This window comes from Bufo bufo, chromosome 5 (assembly GCF_905171765.1).
Source record: "Bufo bufo chromosome 5, aBufBuf1.1, whole genome shotgun sequence".
Taxonomy (NCBI): Eukaryota; Metazoa; Chordata; class Amphibia; order Anura; family Bufonidae; genus Bufo; species Bufo bufo.
In genome coordinates, this window is record NC_053393.1 from 388,830,971 (window position 1) to 388,858,852 (window position 27,882).

Consider the following 27,882-nt stretch of genomic DNA (forward strand, 5'->3'; position numbering starts at 1 on the left):
ATTGTCCCGTTTTAATCTTAAACCAGAGAACCCCTTTAACTTTAGATAAATCAGTCATCATCAGAACAAACCTCTCTCCTGCTGTTAAATGTTGAAATGAATAGCCCAGGTCACTAAACTTTGAAAATTTGCTTTAACAATGGGAACATTTCTTATTACTGAGCTGTAGTTTCCTCATATAGAACCATATTTGTATATGCTTGAAATACAGTGCTGTAATTGGAAAGTCACCAGATGGCAAAGCAAAATTTATTTACAGATTCTCTTGTCTCTCATACTATTGCCTGGAAAGAATAAAACTGCATATAACCCTCTTTTTAAAGAAGCACTCCACAAAAATGTTTATTCTCTGACCTGTTACAAAGGTACATAATATAAACTGTAATGAATGTTAATTTTCTTACCAGGGACTGCATTTGTGAGTTATAACCTCCCTTCTGAGCCTCAGCTATGTCATGTGACCAACACTCTGAAATAACACAGCATCTTATGTGTGGACAGGAAGCCAGTTTATCTGTGTATTCCTATGACAGCCTCAATGTCAGTCTCATAGGAATGAATAGATCAGTAACTGATTTCCTGTCTTGTGTCAGCTTGAGATCAAAGTGTTGGTCACGTGACACAGCTGAGGATCAGAAGGGAGGTTATAACTCACAAATACAGTCTCTTGTAACAAGATTACCTTCACTACAGTTTACATCATGTACCTTTCTAACAGGTGGCCATACACATTATTCTAAGGCCTTATGCACATGTCATTGCCCGACCCTGGCCATATTGTGGCCCGCAAACAGCGGGTCCGTAATACACGGGCACCGCCCGTGTGCACCCCAAATCATGGATGGGGACCCATTCACTGCGGAACAGAGGCACAGATTGGAAGCCCATGGAAGCACTATCGAGTGCTTCCGTGGGTTTTCTGTCCGTGCTTCAGCAGCGCAAAAAAAGTAGTACATGCACTACTTTTTTGTGGTGCGGACAGTCGGATGCTGATCGCGGACCCCATTCAAGTGAATGGGTCCGTGATCCACATGCGGCGGCCCCACGGTCGGTGCCCGGCCGGCAAACGGTCACGTGCATGAGCCCTAAAGTTGATGAAAACAGATGATTTCAAGTTCAGCCAAAACCATTGGTCGTCTGGTTAAATTTAGCAACGAATGATCATTTTGGTTGCACATCAAGTTTTTGCCGTTGGTTTAACGTATACAAAAACATATACGTTAACGGAGTTAACATTGTAAAAAATTTTTTTATACATTAACATATATGTTTTTTTGCCAGACTCTGCAGGATAGAAAAGCGTGGTGTGTTACGCTTTTGTATCTGTTTTTCCCCAATGTTTACAATAAACAGATGGCAAAAACGTAATGTGAACCCATCCTTATGTGTATAGCTACCTTCAAGGAAGGCAGATGATATCCACCACATCAAATGTTCGTTAGATGAAATCTAACAAGTGATTATTTTAGCTGATTTACTTTCACACTCGCATTTTTGCTTTCCGTTTGTGAGATCCGTTCAGGGCCCTCACAAGCGGTCCAAAACGGATCAGTTTTGCCCTAATGCATTCTGAATGCAAAAGGATCCGCTCAGAATGCATCAGTTTGCCTCCGATCAGTCTCCATTCCGCTCTGGAGGTCGACACCAAAACGATGCTTGCAGCATTTTGCTGTCCGCTTGACAAAACTGAGCCAAATGGATCCGTCCTGGCACACAATGTAAGTCAATGGGGACGGATCCGTTTTCTCTGGCACAATGGAAAACGGATCAGTCTCCAATTGACTTTCAATGGAGTTCATGACAGATCCGTTTTGGCTATGTTACAGATAATACAGACAGATCCGTTCATGACGGATGCATGCGGTTGCGTTATTGTAATGGATCAGTTTTTTAAGATCCATGACGGAGTGTGAAAGTAGCCTTATGACAGACACATCATTGTCTGAAAAAAGTCAAAAAAGTCAAGCTTATTTGAAATTTTTGGCAGGAGATCTTTCCTTTAAGGAAAGAATGTTCGTGGTTGAAAGATCATTCTTTGAAAGTTCATCTTTTCGTCCTGTTTCATTGAAGTTGTATGGCCAGTTTTAGACTGGCTTCAAAACTTCTTTGTTCTTTTCATTGTTTTGCTAAAAATGTGCAACACCATTTGATTATACTCTGATTGTACATGTGATTATACTATGTTATTATTAAAACAATAGGCTATATCTACCTACTAATAGCCGCCCCTCAAACTGAAGATCAAGGAGTGCAATTAGGTGCAGGAACAGGAAGCATCATTTGCAGGCTGTGGCAATTTATTGATTGTAACCAGTGCCAGTTACTATTTGCTGGCCTCAGAAAGATGCCATAAATTACAGCAGCTTGCTTCAATGACAGAAGCCTGGCAAGCGACAAGTGTTCCACATTTCCCTCTTCTGTACCATATATTCCGACAGCCATCACTGAAATTGTATAAATCCATGTTCTAACTTTTTACACCGTTATTGATTTATCCCCATAAAATATACAGGAAATAACACAATGTAGGAACATAGCTTCACTAGTGTGTTACGTGTTCTCTTCCTGCCAAAACAAGTCAACCAACAATACGTGTATTATTCATTCTTGTTATTAGATTGGGGGTGTAGTTGTCTTAATGCTTTAGGGTTTTGGAGAAAGTCCCATAAAATAAAAATTAATTGAGCAAAGTTAATCTATTACATTGCCTTACGATTAACTATAGCTGTGCTAAGACTTGTGGCAGCCTACAGCAGATACATTTGGCTGACAGCTGTTGCACGATGCCAACATAACATAATGTAGCTACAGTAGTGACCTACACACGAGTCATGTAACTAGAAAGATGCTGAATTAAAAATAAAACCAGTACAACACCAACTGTGAGGATCTTAGGCCTAGCTACTGGGATTCTAGTGGTTTGTGCTATATTTTATTCAGGTAAAGTTCATTGATTCTCCAGCAGAGGGAGGCACTTCCATATTCATACATATTGCTACATATAATGTATGGGAAAATATGACAAATTACCAACAAAATTATTCTGAATTCTGATGAAAATACCATAGTGTCCAAGTCCAAACATTTACTACATTTTCAGTCTACACTATTTTTACAGGCTTATTTCAGTAAAATTATGAAGGTTCATAGGGTGGTTGCTGCCCCTGTTTCGATCAGGGGTTCATAAGAGCATGGGTCTTATGTAACCACACATAACTGTCAGGCTCGCCAACCTTACTATTTGATTTTTTTCTGGACAACTAAAGCTTACGCAAGCAAATATTAATTTCACCATCTTTGATTCAGAACATTAATTTGAATACATTAAAAGGAACCATGGGCAGCATGAATTCCGAACAGGTTTCCTCATTACAGACAAGCTATGGTTACACTGCTGCATTTCAGAGAAAACAAGGGGCAAAATGTGTCCATGGTACTGGCCTAAGAAGTTGCAAAAGTTTGCTACGAGCCTCGTTTGCACAGAAATGTGGAACTTTTGCTTGTTTTCTGCTGCTCACACCACTTTCCAAAATAGTGGGCGAGTCACGGGCTGGCTTAGTAGGAGGGCATGGTCTCAAGTAGCCCAGGAAGTTTACTATAATTTATGCCAGAAAATTCTGATTTGACTTTCTGGTGCATAGACAGTCAGAAGATGAGTTAAATTTACTAATTTACTAATTAAGAAGTCTGTGCCTCTTAATACATTTGTCACATCAGACAATTTTCTCACATCGTCTTAAAATGAGTGGGGTATGGAGAGAAAAGTACAGGTACAGGGGGAAAAGTCTGGACATGGACTGTGGACAATGGACATTCTCCCCAACCTGCTAAGTATGATTGACAGCTCTCTCCCAATACGCAAACAGCACATTGTCAATATAACAGTACCACTTAATTCCCGCTATGAACTGAAAAGAACATATAGTAGCGCAGTCCATTTAATTCTCTCCAAAACCACTTTGCGTAGCTGCTGAAGGAGAACCAAAGTTTCTAAGATAGTCAAGGAACATCCTTATCTCCCAAGACACCACAGACACTGGGCAATGTCCATGAGTTTATGAATGGTAGGCAACCCAATTCTCAGGACTGGGAGGATATCAAGTGAAAGCTCTGATGGCCAGCAAACATCTGGGAAAAAAGGGATTTATCGGGATGGATAGTTCTAATTTCCTATGTGGCGAGCACCGTAACAGAAAAAAAAGTCCCTGGGAAAATTGTCTTGCATGAAACTGGTCATTGGTGCAAAAAAGGTTGGGGACCACTGCTATAGACAATGCTTGTTGTACTCAGCATAGCAGTGTCACCTACTGTCAACTTGTGCGGCAAAAGGCTGTCTTGGCAGAAGCAAGTTGTGTAATGCCATATTTGGCAGTAGGTAAGTGATTGTAGGTTGAACTAAACATGAAAGTGTCATAGTTTAAACTTATATAGCTTTTAAAATTAATAAGTTACTATCTACCTAAAAATCTCCTATTTATCCCTAATGGACATATGAACTATGGAATTTCAAGCATTGCGTAGCTGTGATGTGGACAGAAGAGGAGGAAGAGGATGAGGAGATTGAGAGTCATCCTCCTGATGACGACAGCGAAGTCTTGCCTGTTGGTACTCTGGCACACATGGATGACTTCATGTTAGGCTGCCTCTCCAGCTGCCCACGCGTTATACGCATTTTAGACAACACAGATTACTGGTTGTTCACCCTTCTCGACCCCCGCTACAAAAATAACTTCTCATCTCTCATTCCTCTGGTGGACAGGACGAGCAAAATGGTGCAATACCAGATGATCCTTGTTGAAAAATTGCTCCAAAAATTTCCATCTGACAACGCTGGGGGCAGAGTCCGGAGTTCCTTGGCCAACCGAGGAGGGAAAACAAGGGGAACACACAGCAGTTCCAACAGAGGCAGGGCAACACTCTCCAAAGCCTGGGACAGTTTCATGACACCCCGCCAGCACCCTTACCATGATGCGCGACCTAAGGTCACAAGGAGGGAAATATTTTGGAAGATGGTGAAGGAGTACATAGCAGACCGTGTCAGCATCCTCAAAGATCCTTTAGTGCCTTACAACTACTGGGTGTCCAAACTGGACATGTGGCACGAACTGGCGCTCTACGCCTTGGAGGTGCTAGCCTGCCCTGCCGCCAGCGTTTTGTCTGAACGGGTATTTAGTGCTGCTGGTGGCATTATAAAAGATAAGCGTATCCGGCTGTCAACTGAAAATGCTGACAGGTTGACTCTTATAAAAATGAACAAGGGCTGAATTGACCATGACTTCTCGACTCCACCAGAGGAAAGCTGATGAACATAAAGGCACTTTAAATGTGTTGTTTATAATGTACTGAATACACTGTATTCCCATGCACCCCTTCCACCACAAACAAGGGCATATGGTTGAATCTTCCTTTTCTCATCCTCCTCCTCCTATTCCATCATATCAACAGGCTTATTCGTCGCATATAATGCCTTGGCATATAATGTTTTACAGGGTCAGCTCACCAGCAGGCCCTCGCATATAATGTTTTAAAGGGTCAGCTCACCAGCACTATGGTGCTCGATCAACACTAGTTTCAACAACTTTTTTCGACTTGTTCCAAAAGACGGTGAGGGTTGGTGGGAAAGGTGGGGCCTAAGATGCAACATTTTGTGCCAAAATTGTGCCACAATTCTGGAGTAAAAGAACATCTCACAGTAAGGGATCATGCACACTACCGTAGGTTTGGTGCACATCCGATCCACATTTTTTTCGGATGCGGACCAATTTATTTCAGTGGGGAATTCTTATTAATTTTGCCGACCAGCATAGGATATTTCTAGAGAAGTTTGGAAAAATATGGTGGCATGCACACGGTCGGGATCCATGTTTTGCAGATCTGCGATTTGCGGACCACAAAACTAAAACGGTTGTGTGTGTGAGCCCTAAGCCAAGCAATAGTTGGTAAAGAGTTAGACAAAAGTGTCTAGATCTGCACCACATTTATTATCTAGTCTGAGCTAGTGTTGGGCGTGAATATTGGAATAGCGAATATTAATTGCGAATATCGGCACTTTGAGAATTAGAGAATATTTAGAATATAGTGATATACACTGCCTGTCCAAAAAGAAAGTCGCCACCAAAAAAAAATAAAGATTCTCAAGGGGTTAGGGTCTGGACTCTGTGGTGGCCAATCCATGTGTGAAAATGATGTCTCATGCTCCCTGAACCACTCTTTCACAATTTGAGACCGATGAATCCTGGCATTGTCATCTTGGAATATGCCCGTGCCATCAGGGAAGAAAAAATCCATTGATGGAATAACCTGGACATTCAGTATGTTCAGGTAGTCAGCTGACCTCATTCTTGGAGCACATACTGTTTCTGAACCTAGACCTGACCAACTGCAGCAACCCCAGATCATAGCACTGCCCCCACAGGCTTGTACAGTAGGCCCTAGCCATGATGGGTGCATCACTTCATCTGCCTCTCTTCTTACCCTGATGTGCCCATCACTCTGGAACAGGGTAAATCTTGATTCATCAGACCTTATGACCTTCTTCCATTGCTCCAGAGTCCAATCTTTATGCTCCCTAGCAAATTGAAGCCTTTTTTTCTGGTTTGCCTCACCGATTAGTGGTTTTCTTACGGCTACACAGCTGTTCAGTCCCAATCCCTTGAGTTCCCTTCGCATTGTGCGTGTGGAAATGCTCTTACTTTCACTATTAAACATAGCCCTGAGTTCTACTGTTGTTTTTCTTCGATTTGATTTCACCAAACATTTAAGTGATCGACGATCACGATCATTCAGGATTTTTTTCCCGCCACATTTCTTCATCGAATACGATGGGTCCCCACTATCCTTCCAGTTTTTAATAATGTGTTGGACAGTTCTTAACCCAATTTTAGTAGTTTCTGCAATCTCCTTAGATGTTTTCTCTGCTTGATGCATGCCAATCATTTGACCCTTCTCAAACAGACTAACATCTTTTCCACGACCACGAGATGTGTCTTTCGAGATGGTTGTTTAAGAAATGAGAAGCAACTCATTGCACCAGTTGGGGTTAAATAACTTGTTGCCAGCTGAAAGATAATCGCCCATGTAGTAATTATCCAATAGGAGGCTCATAACTATTTGCTTAGTTAAATCCAGGTGGCGACTTTTTTTTTGGACAGGCAGTATATATTCGTAATTTCGAATATTCTAGATTTTTTTTTTATCAGTAATCTCCCTTCTTGCTTGTGGGCCAATGAGAAAGCTGCAATGTCTTTGTCTGAGCTTAGCAACATCCCTAGCAACCAAAAAGAAAGTTGCCTACCCCTTACTATATAAGAACCTCCCCAGCAGCCCTTGTATGCAGTAGTTTACAGATCTGAGATAGACAGCAGTGTTATTGCTGTGCTCTGTGCTTTCCTGTGTCATTACATTAGTTAGTTAGTTAGCTTATATATATATATATATATATAATACAGATAGTTAGTTGGAGATAGTCAGTGTAGGTTAGATAGTGATATACAGATGTAGCAGGGTTAGCACTCAAGCTCTTAACTCAAATTTCTTAACTCATTGCGTTATCTTGAGAAAAAAACCATTGAAAAGCAATTGAAGGTGTTTGCTTAACGCATTTAGTTTAGATAACACGTCTCATAAATCATGAGTGTTAACTCTACTACATCCGTAGGTTCTGCTGTACATGCTACATACATAGTGCTGTGATGTCACAAGTTCACAACAATACTTAGTGTACCAATCACTAATAAGAAGTCAGACCTGTTAAAATGTGAAGTTGCACGTATTGCGCCAAACTATTCGCATCATTAGTGCTGATTTTGCAATTGTGAGTATATTGGAGCACTCTATCTGCATATAAAGCCATTGTAATGCTCTACTGTGCCAACCATTTTCTCCAGTCTCAGGAAACTTCTAGCAGCTTTAAAAATGTAGCTATACAGGGAGTGCAGAATTATTAGGCAAGTTGTATTTTTGAGGATTAATTTTATTATTGAACAACAACCATGTTCTCAATGAACCCAAAAAACTCATTAATATCAAAGCTGAATATTTTTTTGAAGTAGTTTTTAGTTTGTTTTTAGTTTTAGCTATTTTAGGGGGATATCTGTGTGTGCAGGTGACTATTACTGTGCATAATTATTAGGCAACTTAACAAAAAACAAATATATACCCATTTCAATTATTTATTTTTACCAGTGAAACCAATATAACATCTCAACATTCACAAATATACATTTCTGACATTCAAAAACAAAACAAAAACAAATCAGTGACCAATTTAGCCACCTTTCTTTGCAAGGACACTCAAAAGCCTGCCATCCATGGATTCTGTCAGTGTTTTGATCTGTTCACCATCAACATTGCGTGCAGCAGCAACCACAGCCTCCCAGACACTGTTCAGAGAGGTGTACTGTTTTCCCTCCTTGTAAATCTCACATTTGATGATGGACCACAGGTTCTCAATGGGGTTCAGATCAGGTGAACAAGGAGGCCATGTCATTAGATTTTCTTCTTTTATACTTTTTCTTGCCAGCCACGCTGTGGAGTACTTGGACGCGTGTGATGGAGCATTGTCCTGCATGAAAATCATGTTTTTCTTGAAGGATGCAGACTTCTTCCTGTACAACTGCTTGAAGAAGGTGTCTTCCAGAAACTGGCAGTAGGACTGGGAGTTGAGCTTGACTCCATCCTCAACCCGAAAAGGCCCCACAAGCTCATCTTTGATGATACCAGCCCAAACCAGTACTCCACCTCCACCTTGCTGGCGTCTGAGTCGGACTGGAGCTCTCTGCCCTTTACCAATCCAGCCACGGGCCCATCCATCTGGTCCATCAAGACTCACTCTCATTTCATCAGTCCATAAAACCTTAGAAAAATCAGTCTTGAGATATTTCTTGGCCCAGTCTTGACGTTTCAGCTTGTGTGTCTTGTTCAGTGGTGGTCGTCTTTCAGCCTTTCTTACCTTGGCCATGTCTCTGAGTATTGCACACCTTGTGCTTTTGGGCACTCCAGTGATGTTGCAGCTCTGAAATATGGCCAAACTGGTGGCAAGTGGCATCTTGGCAGCTGCACGCTTGACTTATCTCAGTTCATGGGCAGTTATTTTGCGCCTTGGTTTTTCCACACACTTCTTGCGACCCTGTTGACTATTTTGAATGAATTGCTTGATTGTTCGATGATCACGCTTCAGAAGCTTTGCAATTTTAAGAGTGCTGCATCCCTCTGCAAGATATCTCACTATTTTTGACTTTTCTGAGCCTGTCAAGTCCTTCTTTTGACCCATTTTGCCAAAGGAAAGGAAGTTGCCTAATAATTATGCACACCTAATATAGGGTGTTGATGTCATTAGACCACACCCCTTCTCATTACAGAGATGCACATCACCTAATATGCTTAATTGCTAGTAGGCTTTCAAGCCTATACAGCTTGGAGTAAGACAACATGCATAAAGAGGATGATGTGGTCAAAATACTCATTTGCCTAATAATTCTGCACGCAGTGTAGTGACCCACGCCTGTATTTCGCACATATTACGCAAATATACATTGCAGATTTTTCGCAATCAAGAAAATAATCTCAAATTCGTGAATATATGACGAATATTTTACCAAATATTCATGAAATATCGCGAATCCAAATATTGCCCCTGCCGCTCATCACTAGTCTGAGCCACTGTGATAAATCTAGACAGCCTGTTTAAATTTACACAATATATAGATATAAAAATCTGCCCCAATATATCTAGTATAATTGGCGGGTATATATTAATTGATAATTACAAGAATTACTTGTGCAGGTCTAGCCTATGGCTATTGATACTTTGTAGGCAACCGTGCCTTTTTTTTCTCATGCCAGATTCCTACTCTGTACTGACAAGGGGCAAGCACCCCGAAACAGCTGTCTATGGAGGGATATCTGGCTTTGCTATATTCCCTTGTCAAATCCCAAAGCTAGTTGGAAAGTTGGATCCTTGCCACTTTCAATAGGTGGCGCCGGTGAGATGCTTCTCTCTTTATACCTCTTTGCATATTGCCCATGTCCACAAACAGAAAGCTGATGGCGAAAAGGCGAGGGAAAGATATCTAAATACTAGGCTAAGTTAGGCGGTTTATATAAATTGGCCTCCCTATAGGGTGTCACAAAAACAACACGCAAAGTTTTATTATATTTAACAAAAAGAAAAAGCACTCAAATAATTGAAAGAACAGGCAATGAAAAGAAAGATTAACGTATCTATATGGTAACTACATTACTGTCCAAAAGCTCTACATAATGTACCGTATATGTATGCATAGAAGTGGGACCCAGTTAACTTACAGCATTCACTGTGGCAGGTCTGTAGACGTCTCCGCTCGGCTATTCTTCCCAGTAACTGTAATGGTTAAGTCTCTCGCCGGAGCAGCTTCCAGCGCCCTCTTTATTCACATAAATAAATACCTAAACAAAAGAGACAAAGGAAATGACTACATTTAATAGCTTACCATATTAGCAGCAGCTTCCAACTGATTGCTGGACCAAAGGCATTTTAATGAGGATTTTCAATATGGGACCTTATGTGCAGTTCACAGCCATATGAAATCCATCAGTAAAAGCAGAGGGATAATACACAGAATAGGCCCTCCTGTACATCGCCTTCTAGTCTAACCCAGCTCATTGTGTACCCAACAGCATGCGACATAAGCTTTTCATTACGGATCTCTCACAGCCTATTTCATATGAAATATACAGGAGGAAAGCAACATTTTAATTTTTATTAAAGGCAACTCAATTATAGTGAAACTTCTCCAAAAGACCACCTTTTTGAAAGACTACCCCCTTCATCCAGGGCAGATTTACTGTGAAAGTTTTTCAGTTCCGCCATGCATTATGCATGCTGGCCATCTTCTCTGAGAAGACCATCCCCTAGAAGACTACTTTTCAATGCAGTTTTGGGTGGTCATCTCAAAGAGGTTTATTCCAGGTAAACTTACTTTGTCATTGGTAATGTCCAATGACAAAGGCGGGAAACATGTCACACACAATTCACCTGCTTCTTCCTTGGAATCTTGAAAACAGTTAGAATGATGGGACTTGTGGTACTTCCGTTGTCAGGACTACAGAAGGCCTTAGGGCTTTTTTACTTGGGCAGATTATTGGGCCAACGAGCATTCATGCAACAAGCATGTTTCCTATAATGAGCCCATGAAAAACATTATTTTTTGGCAGCCTAGGCTAGTTGCACACTAGCGCATCGGCTTTCTCCTGGCCACTTTTAGGCATATTTGCAGCCGGATCTCTGCTGGTCCCTATTATATTTCAATGGGGTCGGACGGGAATGTAGTGGCTTCAGGCAATGCCAGATCCAGAGAGACCCATCAGGCTGTTCCCAGCCGGAACAGTCTGCCCGATCTCATAAAACCAGCTTTACCACCCTGTGTAAACTGCTGCCGACATGGGGATGAACAATTGCAGTGGTGATCATTCATCCGAATACAGAGAGGATGACTGCTGCATATAAATGCTGCGCACGCGAGTCGGTGCTGAATTAATGGTTCCTTTCCCATTATAGCCCCCCTGTATTGGGCCTTGTAAATGGGCCCTTAGATATCAGTTAGCTGACAGAGATCTTTCTAGACTCACTTAGTTATACCTTTGGCTTGGCCAAACATGCATATTATATCTATAGAATGGAGACTGGTGGCTTCCAAAAAACGTAGCACCATTTTAGTTTAATAAAAAAAACAGCACATTTAGGAATCCGACTGATTCACTCCAGCTTTCCCCTTGTAGAATAAGTCATGGAGCTGTCTCCATGGACAAGTGATTGTCAACAGATACGGTCAGAATTGGCAGAATCATGTCTATGGCCAGCAATCCCTTTTTATTGGTCCTCTGGATTAAATGCAGAAAGCAATGTATTCTCCATACACCTACAGCAAGATGACATTTAAGCCCATAGCTCCAACATAGTTGGGATTTTTTAAATCTTTCTCAGACATTTTTGCTTGGATCACTGTGATATACAGTATAAGAAGTAGAGGTTTCTAGTATTTCATGATACAGACTGTTTTAGAATATTTATGTTGTGCAGCGTCAATGACATTTGTCTAATATAGACCTATGATTAAAGGGGTTGTCCCACAAAAATGTTTCTACAGTTTTCAAACCAGCACCTGGATCTGAATACTTCTGTAATGTCATGTAATCACAAATATTATTGCTAATGAGTTTTTTAGTGAAATCTATAAGTATAGCGCCACCTGCAGTTTGCTCTTTTTCTAATTTCTCTGTCCTGCTCACTCAGACGGAAGCACGCGCTCGGTATCAATTCTTCAAATGCCACCAGCTGCAGCAGAAAGGACACATCCCCTGAGAAAGGGCACCCCCCTGCTAAACTGACAGAATGTGGAGATATCTAGATCCATGTAAGGTACAGGGCTGGTTCTAATTTTGTTAGAAAGAGGTTGCCATGTGCTAGAATACAGTATGTGTGATTTTTATTTTATACATTAATCATGGGGTAACCCCTTTAAATGAACATCTTTGCAATTAGGAGTGGTGTATAACTATAAGGGGTGTAGATGTTGCAGTAGTACCTGGGTCCTGGTCTCTGAGGAAGCTGAATGCCCCACTGTCACATCAAACAGCTCTCTGTGGGGATCAATGCAGAATATAAGAGTAAGGCCCCTTTCACATGGGCGAGAATTCCGTTCGGGTGCAATGCGTGAGGTGAACGAATTGCATCCGCACTAAATCCGGACCCATTCACTCCAATGGGGCTGTGCAGATGAGCGGTGATTTTCCCGCATCACTTGTGCGTTGCGTGACAATCGCAGCAAGCTCTATATTGTGCGTTTTTCACGCAACGCAGGCCCCATAGAAGTGAATGGGGCTGCGTGAAAATCGCAAGCATCCGCAAGCAAGTGCGGATGCGGTGCGATTTTCACGCATGGTTGCTAGGAGACGATCGGGATGGGGACCCGATCTTTATTATTTTCCCTTATAACATGGTTATAAGAGAAAATAATAGCATTCTTAATACAGAATGCTAAGTAAATTAGGGATGGAGGGGTTAAAAAAAAATAAAAAAAAAAATAATAAACTCACCTCATGCACTTGTTCGCGCAGCCCGGCTTGTCTTCTTTCTTTTTCTTTGAGGACCTGGGAGGAAAAGGACCTTTGGTGACATCACTGCGCTCATCACATGGTCCATCACCATGGCGATGGACCATGTGATGGACCATGTGACAGGCCATGTGATGAGCGCAGTGACGTCACCAAAGGTCCTTTTCCTCCCAGGTCCTCAAAGAAGAAGAAAGAAGACAAGCTGCGCAAACAAGTGGATGAGGTGAGTAAAAAAAAAAATTTTTAACCCCCCCCCATCCCTAATTTACTTAGCATTCTGTATTCAGAATGCTATTATTTTCCCTTATAACCATGTTATAAGGGAAAATAATAAAATCTACACAACACCGATCCCAAACCCGAAGTCTGGGTTCGGGTCTGGGTACCAAACATGCAGATTTTTCTCACGCGCGTGCAAAACGCATTAAAACGCTTTGCACTTGTGTGAAAAAATTGCGCATTTTCCCGCAACACACCCGCATCTTGTCCGACCCTCACATGTGACGCCTGTGTGAAAGAGGCCAAAGGGCTCATTCAGACGGCCGTACGCTGTGAGCAAAAATGCGGATCCGTTTTTTTGTCATGCAGTTCAGCATGTCGGGAGAAAGCGGATTGAATTCCGTAATTTCGCGGACCCATAGACTTCAATGAGGCCACGTCCGGATTTTCACTGACAAGTATAGGACAGGTTTCATTTGTTTTGCGGAGCCGTGGAATGGAAGAAAAGGGCCCATAGAAGTGAACGGGTCAGCATCTAATCAGCAAAAAACGGATCCTCATTTTTGCGGACATCATACGGCCGTCTGAATGAGCCCTAAATCATGGAACTGGCCTAATTCAGCTCTCTAATATATTCATGCCATGTTACTAATTTTAGGTTGAACTATTAAATTGACTTATCTGTATCAGTTCAAAAAGTGCTATTGCTGGCCTTCGCCAACACACCCAGAAACATGTATACTCCCCTTGCCTGACCTTCCGCCTATTTCGGCCTCATTTGATTACTAATATTGCTATGATTGTAGATATGGGGAGTTCAGTCTATAGGAGGAACAGGCTAGACTGAGATAGCACCCCGATTCTCATGACTTTCATACCAAATGTATTGGCTGCTTCTTTGGCATGTATGGTTTTGCAATATGCCACAAAGATTATTTAAAATATTATTATTCATATGAGCAGTGGCGTAACTAACATAGCGGCAGACCATGCGACTGCTATGGGGCCCAGGGCAAGAGGGGGCCCAGTCTTAGTTGGGATCATCCCCTCTTCTACTGGAGGTGAAAACCTGGTCAGGGCTCTACCCTCTAAAGCAGGGATGCTCAACCTGCGGCCCTCCAGCTGTTGCAAAACAACAATTCCCAGCATACCTGGACAGCCTACAGCAGGCATGCTCAACCTGCGGCCCTCTAGCTGTTGTAAAACTACAACTCCCAGCATGCCCGAACAGCTTACAGCTATGAGCCTACAGCAGGGCATGGTGGGAGTTGTAGTTTTACAACAGCTGGAGGGCCGCAGGTTGAGCATCCCTGGCCTACAGCTATTAGGGCATGCTGGGAGTGGTAGTTTTGCAACAGCTGGAGGGCCGCAGAATGAGCATCCCTGCTCTAAAGGAACACTTTTAGTTTAGTTGTTTAAATGAGGCAGTGTAAAAATGGGGTTTAGGCAGAAACCCTTCTGTCCTGTGTGGGGGACCTGGTTGGATCCTTGCTATGGGGCCCTTACTTCTCTATGTAGGCCACTGCATGTGAGAAAAAAATGATTGCTCTGATGCCAATTTTTACATTTGTAAAATACTACACAGTGAGTTTATATAAATCTATGTTAAAATAAAGCAAAGCAGGAGGGAGCATCCATGTGTTTGAATATAATTAGCTGCGTGCTCTCAGAGGGAAATACACTCAGTTTCTGCTATAACAATCATTTATTTTTTTGTAAATCTTAGCACATTTATATAAAGTGCATATGTTCTTTGAATAAATTATCCCCAGAAGTCATTCAAAATTAGAATTGCTTTCATATTCCATTTTGTTTTTCTTACAATTAAAGGAGTTATCCTGTGAAAATGAAAATCAAACATCATATCATACAGGACCAATAAAGCTAGAACTAGCCCTATACCTCACATGGATTTAGATTTCCCCTCCATTTGTTGCTTAAATTTCTTTGCTAGATTTATCTCAGGATGGCATCTCAGGGATTGTGTCTTTTCTCGTGGGGCGTGTCCTTTCTGCTGAAGCTTTCTCTATGTGTAACAGTTACAGCTTCTACAGCTTACAGTGTGGCTTTACCTCAGCAAAGTTACTGAGGTGGACAGAAAAATAAGGAAAATAATAAACAGCAGGTGGCGCTATACAGATACACTATATTGAATAATTCAGTGGCTATACTACATTTTTAATTACATGCAAAGGTATTCAGGGCCAGGTTCTTGTCACAGCCAGACAGCTGAGAAGCGCTCACAGGAGCTTCTCAGATCCTCCTCCTTGAATTTCTTTGTTTTGGTTTAGTTTCTCATCTCGTTAGTCTATCTCAGCTGTCATGCAGTTAGACTGATCGCTACCCTTTAAGTTCCTCCCCATAATGCAGTAGTGTGCGGCTGATACAACTTCCTGGAGTGTGTGTGCATGCAGTTCCCAGTTCCCAGTTCCCAGTTCCCAGTCCCCAGTCGTCATTCGTCTGCAAGATAAGTGCTGTTTATGTATTTATGATTTTGTCTTTTCTGGATCCAGGTGACCCTGACTCCCTCCGTGTCAGTGTAGGCAGCCGGTGGTCGTGTCCCTTCACTATTGTAGGGTCTTCAGGTAATAGATAGCCGAGGAACGTGGATATGCGGCCATCCACCTTTGGGGTGTTCGCATAGGCTGAGCAGTGAGGGAGAGCGGCAGGTCTATTGCAGGGGTCTCCCTTTGTTCCTTAGTTGTGGATCCAGAGAGACATTGTTTATATGGTATTGTCTTGTTTCCTGTACACCATCCGTGACATTATCAGCCGCCAAAACCGTCTCAAGCATGGATCCGGTTTCACTTTTGGCTGAATGCTTTCAGGGTCTTTCTTTGGAGGTAGCTGATCTCCGTAAGACTTTTTCTCAGTTTCAAGTGACCGGTTCAGCTTGCGTTCATGGAGTTTGTGCTGAGCCTAAGATCTCGCTCCCGGATACGTTCTCCGGGGGTAGTGAGAATTTTGTGCGTTTTAGAGAGGCTTGCAAACTCCATTTTCGCCTTCTTCCCCATTCTTCTGGTGATGAAGAACAGAGGGTGGGGATCATTATATCGCTGCTCAGGGGTAACGCTCAGTCCTGGGCCTTTTCGCTGCCGGAGGGGGCACGGCCCCTTCGTTCAGTGGATGAATTCTTTTTAGCCCTGGGTCAGATATATGATGATCCGGATCGTATTGCTCTGGCTGAGTCTAGATTACGTCTGTTATGCCAGGGTAAACAATCCGCAGAGATATACTGTTCAGAATTTCGGAGATGGGCAGCAGATACGGGTTGGAATGATGCTGCACTCCGAAGTCAATTTTGCTATGGTCTTTCAGAGGGATTGAAAGATGCATTTGCCTTTCATGAAAGACCTACCTCCTTGGATTCTGCTATGTCTCAGGCTGTTCGTATTGACAGGCGTCTTAGAGAGAGAGGAGAGATCTCTCCTTCCTGTTATACTCAGTCCCGGGACAGTGCAGCGGTCTCATTCTGTGCACAGGGGTCTCAGTCGCTGTCAGCCCCTTCTGAGCAGGAGTCCATGCAGCTGGGGTTGATTGCCTCTGACAATAGAAGATTCAGCCCGCAGGGGAGGGTTTGTTTTTGTTGTGGAGGTATAAATCATCTGGCAAATGTTTGTCCCTCTAGGAGATTCAGGCAGTTTTCTGGGAGTAATAAAGAGACAAAAAGGAAAAAATCTTTTAAAAATGTTCTGTCTGTTACTATTGGCAGGGTTGAGGCGGAAATTGAAGGTTTTCCGTTTGCTTGTAGTTCCCGTTTTGTCCTGCCTGCTAGGGTGGCGCTAGAGAGCAAGAGCATTTTTTGTGAGATTTTTGTGGATAGTGGAGCAGCTGTCAACCTCATTGATAATCAATTTGCAATAACTCATGGTTTCCAGGTATGCACTTTGGGAAAGGATATTCCTTTTTTTGCTATTGATTCAGCTCCACTTTCTCAGAAATCATTAAAGGGCATAGTTCACAATATCCGTTTAATTGTGAGTGATGCTCAGGTTGAGGATGTGTCATGTTTCGTCCTTAGCGGTTTGCCTACTCCTCTAGTGTTGGGGCTACCCTGGCTCACTAAACATAACCCCACCATTGATTGGCAAGCGAGGCAAATAAATGGTTGGAGTAACTTTTGCAGAGAGAATTGCCTCATAACATCTGTTTCTGAGGTTTCTACTAAGACTGTACCACCTTTCCTCTCTGAATTTTTGGATGTCTTCTCTGAGAGTGGAGTTCAGGGTTTGCCTCCGCACAGGGAGTATGATTGCCCTATTAATCTCATCCCAGGCGCCAAGCTGCCTAAATCTCGTTTATACAATCTCTCCCAACCTGAGAGGGTCGCTATGCGGGCTTATATCTCTGAGAGTCTGAGAAAAGGACACATACGACCCTCGAAGTCACCTGTTGCCGCTGGTTTTTTCTTTGTTAAGAAAAAAGATGGTTCTTTAAGACCTTGTCTGGATTTCAGGGAGCTGAACAGTATCACTATTCGTGATCCTTATCCGCTTCCTCTGATCCCGGACCTGTTTAACCAGGTTGTTGGGGCTAAAGTCTTTTCCAAATTAGACCTAAGAGGGGCATACAACCTGGTTAGGGTCAGAGAAGGAGACGAATGGAAGACGGCTTTCAATACCCCTGAGGGCCATTTTGAGAATTTGGTTATGCCTTTTGGTTTGATGAATGCCCCATCCGTTTTTCAGCATTTCGTCAACAGCATTTTTTATCATTTAATGGGAAAATTTGTATTAGTGTATTTGGATGACATTTTGATTTTTTCTCCTGATTTCAAGACTCATAAGGAACACTTACGTCAGGTCTTGCTCATCCTGCGGGAGAATAAATTATACGTGAAACTGGAAAAATGTGTGTTTGCGGTTCCAGAAATCCACTTTCTGGGGTTTCTTGTCTCCGCTTCTGGTTTTCGCATGGACCCCGAGAAGGTGCGCGCTGTGCTTGAGTGGGAGCTTCCTGAGAATCAGAAGGCGCTGATGCGTTTTTTGGGCTTTGCCAATTATTACAGGAAATTTATTTTGAATTATTCCTCTGTTGTTAAACCACTCACTGATATGACCAGAAAGGGGGTAGATTTTTCTTCCTGGTCGGTAGAGGCGCGTAAGGCCTTTTCTAATATCAAGGAGAGTTTTGATTCCGCTCCCATCCTAGTACAACCTGATATTTTGTTACCCTTCATAGTTGAAGTTGATGCTTCTGAGGTAGGGGTGGGTGCGGTCTTGTCTCAGGGTTCCTCTCCTGCCAAATGGCAACCGTGTGCCTTTTTCTCAAAGAAACTCTCCTCCGCAGAGAGAAATTATGATGTGGGAGATAGGGAATTGTTGGCCATCAAGTTGGCTTTTGAGGAATGGCGCCATTGGCTAGAGGGAGCCAGACACCCTATTACCGTGTTTACTGACCATAAAAATCTGGCCTACTTGGAGTCAGCCAAGCGTCTGAACCCGAGACAGGCCAGATGGTCTTTGTTCTTTTCAAGGTTTAATTTTGTTGTTATGTTCCGCCCTGGGGTTAAGAATGTGAAGGCAGATGCCCTGTTACGTTGTTTTCCGGGAGGTGGGAATTTTGAAGACCCGGGTCCCATTTTGGCTGAAGGTGTGGTGGTCTCTGCTCTTTTTCCTGAATTGGAGGCAGAGGTGCAGGCAGCCCAGTCAGAAGCTCCTGATCTTTGTCCTCCTGGGAGGTTGTTTGTGCCTCTCGCTTTGAGACACAAGATTTTTAAAGAACACCACGACACGGTCCTTGCTGGGCACCCGGGGGCAAGAGCCACACTGGATCTCATCGCTCGGAGATTCTGGTGGCCTGCGCTTCGTAAGTCGGTTGAGGGTTTTGTGGCAGCTTGCGAGACTTGCGCTCGTGCCAAGGTCCCTCATTCACGGCCATCAGGTCCTCTCCTTCCTTTGCCCATTCCTTCCCGTCCTTGGACACATCTGTCCATGGACTTCATAACGGACTTGCCTCGTTCCTCGGGGAAGTCTGTGATTCTGGTGGTGGTGGACCGTTTTAGCAAAATGGTGCATTTCATCCCTTTTCCTGGTTTGCCCAATGCTAAGACGCTGGCGCAGGCATTTATTGACCACATTGTCAAATTGCATGGGATTCCTTCAGACATAGTCTCTGATAGGGGCACGCAGTTTGTTTCCAGATTCTGGAAGGCTTTCTGTTCTCGCTTGGGGGTTCGGTTGTCATTCTCTTCTGCTTTCCATCCGCAGTCGAATGGCCAGACAGAGCGCGTCAATCAGAATCTGGAGACATATCTGCGCTGTTTTGTGGCGGAGAATCAGGAGGATTGGTGTTCTTTTTTGTCCCTTGCTGAGTTTGCTTTAAATAACCGTCGTCAGGAGTCCTCTGATAAATGAAATAAATGAATGGGCGGCACTGCGCATCAGTCGCAGTCCAGGTGCGCGGTCAAGAGGTAGATACCCGAATATTTGCAGTGCTGGTCTTTATACTGCAAAGAGTCCTCTGATAAGTCACCATTTTTTGGTGCATATGGGTTCCATCCGCAGTTTGGGACTTTCTCGGGAGAGGGCTCTTCTGGTTTGCCTGATGAGGACAGATTCTCCTCGTCTTTGTCATCTATTTGGCAAAAGATTCAGGATAATCTAAAGAGCATGAGTGAGAGATATAAGCGTGTGGCGGATAAGAGACGTGTGCCTGGTCCGGACCTGAATGTTGGTGATCTGGTGTGGTTGTCTACCAAGAATATCAAATTGAAGGTTCCCTCCTGGAAGTTGGGTCCTAGGTTTATTGGGCCTTACAATATCCTGTCTGTCATCAATCCTGTTGCCTACCGTCTTGATCTTCCTCAGACTTGGAAGATCCATAATGTTTTTCATAAGTCCTTATTGAAACCTTATGTTCAACCTATTGTACCCTCGCCTTTGCCTCCTCCTCCGATTATGGTTGATGGAAATCTTGAATTTCAGGTCTCTAGGATTGTGGATTCTCGTCTTGTCCGCGGTTCCCTCCAGTACCTCGTTCATTGGGAGGGTTATGGTCCTGAGGAGAGGATGTGGGTTCCCAGTGACGGACATCGTTAGTCTATCTCAGCTGTCATGCAGTTAGACTGATCGCTACCCTTTAAGTTCCTCCCCATAATGCAGTAGTGTGCGGCTGATACAACTTCCTGGAGTGTGTGTGCATGCAGTTCCCAGTTCCCTGTTCCCAGTCGTCAGTCGTCATTCGTCTGCAAGATAAGTGCTGTTTATGTATTTATGATTTTGTCTTTTCTGGATCCAGGTGACCCTGACTCCCTTCGTGTCAGTGTAGGGAGCCGGTGGTCATGTCCCTTCACTATTGTAGGGTCTTCAGGTAATAGATAGCCGAGGAACGTGGATATGCGGCCATCCACCTTTGGGGTGTTCGCATAGGCTAAGCAGTGAGGGAGAGCGGCAGGTCTATTGCAGGGGTCTCCCTTTGTTCCTTAGTTGTGGATCCAGAGAGATATTGTTTATATGGTATTGTCTTGTTTCCTGTACACCATCCGTGACAGTTCTGTTTTGTAAAGTGTAGAATACTTTTCATGGGACAACCCCTTTAAGGGCATTCATACCATGCGCAATGTCGGCCAAAACTGCTCATTCCATGGGACAGGCTGACAATATGAAGTGACCTTCTGACTCTCCCCCAACAGAAGATGCCAGGGGAGAGAAGAATTTCAACTTCCCATCCTTTTGTTCTCCCAGGAGAAAACCAGCCGCCAGTGGCTTTCTCCCCTCTCTCCATTGAAAACACATACAAGCTTGGCTGTAACGAGTGTGTAGTGCATAGGAAAGTTGGGAAAGATCTATCAGCCAAATGATAGTTGAGACAACAGCTATTGTCATGTTAAAAGAGGCACCTAGTCACTATTTGAAAGCTAGCCATACACACGAGATAGGTGGCCCGCAGCTATATAGAGGGACAAGCGTAATTGGAACAACTAATTGCAATGGGTGTGATATACCTGTTGCCCCCCAAAAAACTGATCTAGGGGTGTGATATACCTATAATATACTTTCTAACATAGAAAGTATATTGTGCATTTGTATTGTGCAGCAGTTGTGTGCGGTTCTGCTGCAATATCGCAGCTATATAGAGGGACAAGCGCTATTGGAACAACTATTTGCAACGGGTGTGATATACCTGTTGCCCCCAAAAAAAACGTATTGAGGGGTGTAATATACCTTCTTCCACAAAATACTGATTGAGGGCTGCGATATACCTGTTGCCCTAAATAAACAGGGTGGTGTGACATAACTGTTGTGGCAAAAAAAAATAATTGAGGGGTGTAATATACTTGCTTCCACAAAATGCTGATTAAGGGGTTCGATATACCTGCTTCCACCAAATATTGATTGAGGGGTGCGATATACCTGCTTCCACAAAATACTGATTAAGGGATTTGATATACCTTCTTCCACCAAATATTGATTGAGGCCTGCGATATACCTGCTTCCACAAAATACTGATTCAGAAGATTGATATACCTGCTTCCACAAAATACTGATTAAGGGGTTCGATATACCTGTTTCCACCAAATATTGATTGAGGCCTGCATGATACCTGCTTCCACAAAATACTGATTAAATGGATTGATATACCTGCTTCCACAAAATACTGATTAACGGGATTGATATACCTGTTTCCACCAAATATTGATTGAGGCCTGCGAGATACCTGCTTCCACAAAATACTGATTAAGGGGTTTGATATACCTGCTTCCACAAAATATTGATTGAGGCCTGCGATATACCTGCTTCCACAAAATACTGATTAAGGAGATTGATATACCTGCTTCCACAAAATACTGATTTAGGGCGGCGATATACCTGCTTCCACAAAATACTGATTAAGGGGATTGATATATCTGCTCCCACAAAATATTGATTGAGGCCTGCGAGACAACTGCTTCCACAAAATACTGTTTAAGGGGTTTGATATACCTGTTTCCACCTAATATTGATTGAGGCCTGCTATATACCTGCTTCCGCAAATACTGCTCTTCTCTAGGGACTTAGGCACAGGGTAATTTTGAAAATGACAGGCAAAGGAAGAGGCAGGCCGTTCAGAAGGGGTGGTAGGGGTCAGGCAGGTGCACCAGGCCGGAGCCTAAGTGGGAAGTTGGAGAAGGCGTGTGCGATTACTTCAAAGGACGCACCAGAGTTGGTTGAGTGGCTCATTCAGCCTTCCGCTTCTGCACCCTCCTCATCCTCTGCATCTGCACCCTCCTCACTCTCTGCTGTGTGCACCCCCAAAGACACCACCACCACCACCATAGCCCCTCCTCTCGAGTCAGAGGAATTGTTTTCCTATCCATTCCCAGACCTTTCCGATGCGCAGCCATTCTTGACATCAGATGAGGAAGAGGAGGTAGCAACGGCTGCCACCCAGCGGTCTGACGACAGTACCCAGATCAGCCCAAGGAAGGAGGTCCCCTCTGTTGCTGCCTACTCCAAGATCTCAAATGTCAGTGGTGGTGAAGGTGACGCCCACAAGAGAGGAAGAGGAGGGGAGTTCATAGGGAAAGATAGAGCAGCAGGGAGGAGAAGGAGGAGAAGCGGGCAGAGCTCGCAGGGCACAGGAGGCAAAAAGCAGACTGAAAATGTATCTGGAGCGAGCCATCCACCATGCATGGTCACTTCTGGCGCTCGCAGGATGACGTCACATGGCTCCGCAGTGTGGGCTTTTTTTTACGTGTCAGCTGCTGACAATAGTGTTGCCATCTGCAGGTGGTCTAGCAAACACGGGCAGAGAAGGTACGTAACTTTTACTGCCCACTGGGTGAACCTTCTGACGGCCGTCAAGCATGTAACCCGTGGCTCCAATGGGGATTTGGTGTTACCGCCACGGATTGCATGCAGGCTGCCTCTTCTTCTCCTCCTCCTACTCCATCCTCCGTCTCCTTCTCGGCTGACTCCTCCTTTTACACTGCTACCGCCTCTTTCACTGCGCCCCCCAAGCTCACCAGAACCTATTAGACGTGCCAGGTGATACTTTGCCATGCTGTGCTGCGGCTGTTGTGCCTGGAAGCCAATAGCCACACCGGTCCTGCACTGCTTTCAGCTCTGCAGTCACAGGCCGATCAGTGGCTAACCCCTCTCAATTTGACAGTTGGTAAACTGGTGTGCGACAACGGTGCCAATCTGCTGAGCATGCTAAAAACGACATATGTGCCATGCATGGCACACGTCCCGAACTTAGTCGTGCAGCAATTCGTTACCAAATACCCCGGGGTCCAGGACGTCTTGCAGCAGGCCAGGAAAATGTCTGGCCATTTTAGAAGATCTTACACGGCCATGGCTCGCCTTGCTGACGTTCAGCAGCGACACCACCTGCCCGTCAGACGTCTGATTTGTGACAGCCCGACGCGCTGGAACTCCATCTTGCATATGCTTGATAGGCTGCTCCAGCAGCAACATGCCGTTAACGACTACCTGTACGAACTCTGCAGCAGGACAGGTTCTGGGGAGCTTGGTTTATTTTCACCGCGGCCATTTGATGAGGTCACCAAACTGATCAGTTGCAGCCAGGGCGCCATAAGCGACATCGTACCTTACACCTTCTTTCTGGAGCGTGCATTGCGTCGTGTCATTGATCAAGCCATCGAGGAGAAGGAGCAGGAATATGAGGAGGCCGCAATGCTGAATGAATTCCCACGGGGGGCTACTCCATCTGAGACAAGTCAGTAGGAGTCTGAAGAGGAGTCAGAGGAGGATGGTGGCTGGGGGAGGAGGAGCAAGAAGAGCAGGCTTTGAGGTGGACTATAAACTTTTCGGGGATCCCTGGTGTTGTCCGTGGCTGGGGGAGAATATAATCTCCTGGGCGATGAGCAGAAGACAGGGTGCTCCACTGCTTCCAATTTAGTGCTCCAGGGTTTGAAGAGGGACCCCCGTATAAAAAGCATAAAGGGCAACGTACTGGGTGGCAACGTATTTAGACACCCGGTACAAACACAAAATGGCAGACATGTTACCAGCATCACAGAGGGCTGGCAGAATGCAGCATTTCCATTGGCAGAGGAATTTCCACCCACAGCGAAACAGGTGCGGGTACCAATCTTACCGCGCCTGCAAGAAAAGAGCGGTTTGAAGATGTGTTGGTCACTTCGGATATGAGATGATTCTTTCAGCCAACCCATAGACAGACGCCGATGTTCGTCCATCACTATTTATGTGTTTCTTTGGGTGGCGTTATTCATTCATTTTTTATATGCCGGTTTTCATCCATTTAAAAAAAAAAAATAAAATGCATGAAAAATTTAGAAAAATGCCACAACAAACACATTGCAGGTAGTGCACTTATACTTCCCTACTGAATTACAGTTAAATGCAAAAAAAGTCAGAAAAGCACTGCAATAAATGTGTGTTTTGCATAAAATGCTATGCATTAAACCACTGTAAACCATAATAATCTCTAGTTTTGCATCCAACTAGATTTTTCCTTCATTAAAACTTTCCATTCGCCTGAAATCTGCCAATCAGGGTCTGAATGGTGATGTAGGTAAGGAAGGACTAGAAAAGGAATGGATGTTACAATGTGCACTTGTGGGGCTGTTTGTACAGCACAAAGATTAATTTTATTGCACAGCGCCTTTCAATTTACTTGAAGCAGCTGCATAACTGATATCATCTGAGATTTCAAAGATCTAACTATTGATTTAGAGACTTTCCTTGTGCAGGCAATGGGAGCCATTTGCTTTTTTACAAAGTCTTTCATTTTTATAAATAATTGTAAATAGATTCCGACATTCTTCCAAAGCAAATGCTAAATTTTTTGTTTTCATGTGAGAAGGTTCACATAGGAGGCATCTTATTCTCTACGCAGCAGATCACATTCCAAAGGTTACATGATAAATACAGGTGAAACTCGAAAAATTAGAATATCGTGCAAAAGTCCATTTATTTTAGTAATGCAAATTAAAAGGAATTGCATTAATGCAGTTTAAAATTAGAATTTTGTGAAAAGGTTCAATATTCTAGGCTCAAAGTGTCGCATTTTAGTCAGCTAATTAATCCATACGCCCTGAGCAAAGGGTACCCCAAAACTGTAAGCCATAATCATCCAAATTACAATTTTTTTTAGGGTTAGTTCTGCTCTCTTTGGCAATTAATCTCTCGGTCTCTAATTTGGCTGCTTTTATTTGTTTTTTACATATTCCATTTTTTTTTCTTATAGTTTTTCAGTGCTTCCTCGCTACCCTCCCGTTTTAGTAATTTAAATGCTTTCTTTTTGTCATTTATTGCTTTTCTCATAGAACACAATGCATTAACTTTGGAGCCTATTAGAATTACAACAAGTTCCTATGGAGCCCTGCCACAGGCAGGCTCTCCTTAGGAACTGGTGGGTGGCAGCCTCTTATCACTCAGGAATACAAAGGCTGCTGTACACAGTCCCGCTCCCCTGATGCTCAACATGTGCTCCCGGTTTCTGATCTCCCAGATGCCTTGGTCACATTTGACATCTGAAGGGTTAAATGTATGCAATCAACATTATCATCGATCGCATATATTGGTCCCAGGTGCCTGATGTTTAAAACAGCAGGCACCCATCGGCTCTGGCGCCTTCTGCGCTCTAGAGCGGGCACTGTTTTTAAATACTTAACCACCAACGTAAATTTACGTGAGGCGGTTGGGAAGGGTTTCAAGAGGACCTGTAACCTCTCCTGTTATAGTAACTACTTGCATTCCTCATGTAAGAAAAGTTCAGGATCATTTATTCTTATAACTCCGTGTTGTGCCATTCCCCTATTACTACTACTTGAATTGTATGAATGAATTTCCAGCAGTCTGCACAGTGGCACTGCACAGTTTGAGACTATCAGTGCCAGTGTCAGACTGAGTAGGGACACACCACCAACTGGTAACATCCAGTTGGTCCTATATTGCAGACTGCAATTCATTCATAAACTGCAGGTAGGAATAACAGGGGAATGACATGACATAGAGTTATAAGAAAAGACGCTACTTGAATTGGTATTGCATGGGAATGCAAGTAGTTACTAAAGCCGACATATCAGGGGAGGAGACAGGTCCTGTTTAAATGAATTATGCTAACTACAATCTATAAACTCAGGTCTCTAAAAACCTTACAGCTGCACTAAGCTGCACAGTATAAACAATGAAGAGGTTGCAGCAATCTCCCAAGTCCCATGGTGTCTTCAAACAGCTGATTGGCAGGCATGCCTAAAGGGGTGTACATAGAAATCACTGGGCCCCATAGCAAGAATCTAAATTGGGTGCCTATGCCCCATTCGTAGCCCCTCCCACTATCCGTTCCTGGCCAGTATATACAGCAGTGTACTAATATCGGAGGTATGAGGTATAAATTACACCTCATACCTCACATACCAGTACAATGCTGTATATTTTATATATCTTAACACACTGCATCTATTATACCTTGTACTTCAGATGTCAGTAAAGTTCTATATATACTATATATCTGTACAAACTGCATCTATTATACCTCGTACTTCACATATCAGTACACCGCTGTATATACTATATATGTATCTGTACACAATGCATTATCTATAGAGCAATGTACTGATGTGACACGTAAAAGGTATAATAGATAAAGTGTGTATAGATATATAGTATATATAGCACTTTACTGACACGTGAAGTACAAGATATAATAAATGCAGTGTGTACAGATAAATTGTATGTGGTCAGTTATATACTATGGTTATTGTGAGATATGAGCTATGAGTTAAAATTGGGAATGAGGTGAAGAGAAAAGAGGACCTCCTGTTACCACTCCATTCTAGTCTCAGTTGAAACATAGAAACATAGAATGTGTCAGGAGATAAGAACCATTTGGCCCATCTAGTCTGCCCAATATACTGAATACTATGAATAGCCCCATGCCCTATCTTATATGAAGGATGGCCTTATGCCTATCCCATGCATGTTTAAACTCCTTCACTGTATTTGCAGCTACCACTTCTGCAGGAAGGCTATTCCATGCATCCACTACTCTCTCAGTAAAGTAATACTTCCTGATATTACTTTTAAACCTTGTAATAAGTCTATCTCATATGTTAGTTTCACCTTTTAAGTTGCATTACTGAAATAAATGAACTTTGCAGGATATTCTAATTTTTCCCCTGTAGGTGTGTAAGGAGGTAGGGAGACCTGGCGACCTGTATTGGCAAAACATGCTACATGCGGTGTGAATAAAATAAGAAGAATTTTTGTATCATTGGAGTGCCGCAGTTTTCTACAACATTGCTATGACCTGTATTGGCAGAGCACGGGTAAACATCATCACTATAAGGCATCATGCACACAACCGTTGTGTGCATTTGTGGCCGTTGTGCCGTTTTCCATTTTTCTTCGCGGACCCATTGACTTTCTTGATTGAAAAATCGGAAAGTGCACCGTTTTGCAGCCGCATCCGTGATCCGTGTTTCCTGTCCGTCAAAAATATAGGACCTGTCCTATTTTTTTTGACGGACAACAGTTCACGGACCCATTCAAGTCAATGGGTCCGTGAAAAAACACGGATGCACACAAGATTGGCGTCCGTGGCCGTAGGCTACTTTCACACAGACGGATCCGCAGATCCGTCTGCATAAAAGCTTTTTCA

The 27,882-nt window shown here is 43.4% G+C and overlaps 1 protein-coding gene across 3 annotated transcripts in view; it reads right to left on the reverse strand.

The window, feature by feature from the left end:
* The window catches only part of ATXN1 (ataxin 1), a 322,925-nt gene that overhangs the window by 54,896 nt on the left and 240,147 nt on the right, over positions 1 to 27,882 (reverse strand). For all 3 annotated transcript variants that reach the window (XM_040432641.1, XM_040432638.1, XM_040432639.1), the window contains exon 5: positions 10,306 to 10,425. The gene's annotated coding sequence lies outside the window, so the exon portion shown is untranslated. The remainder of the gene's footprint in view (positions 1 to 10,305; positions 10,426 to 27,882) is intronic.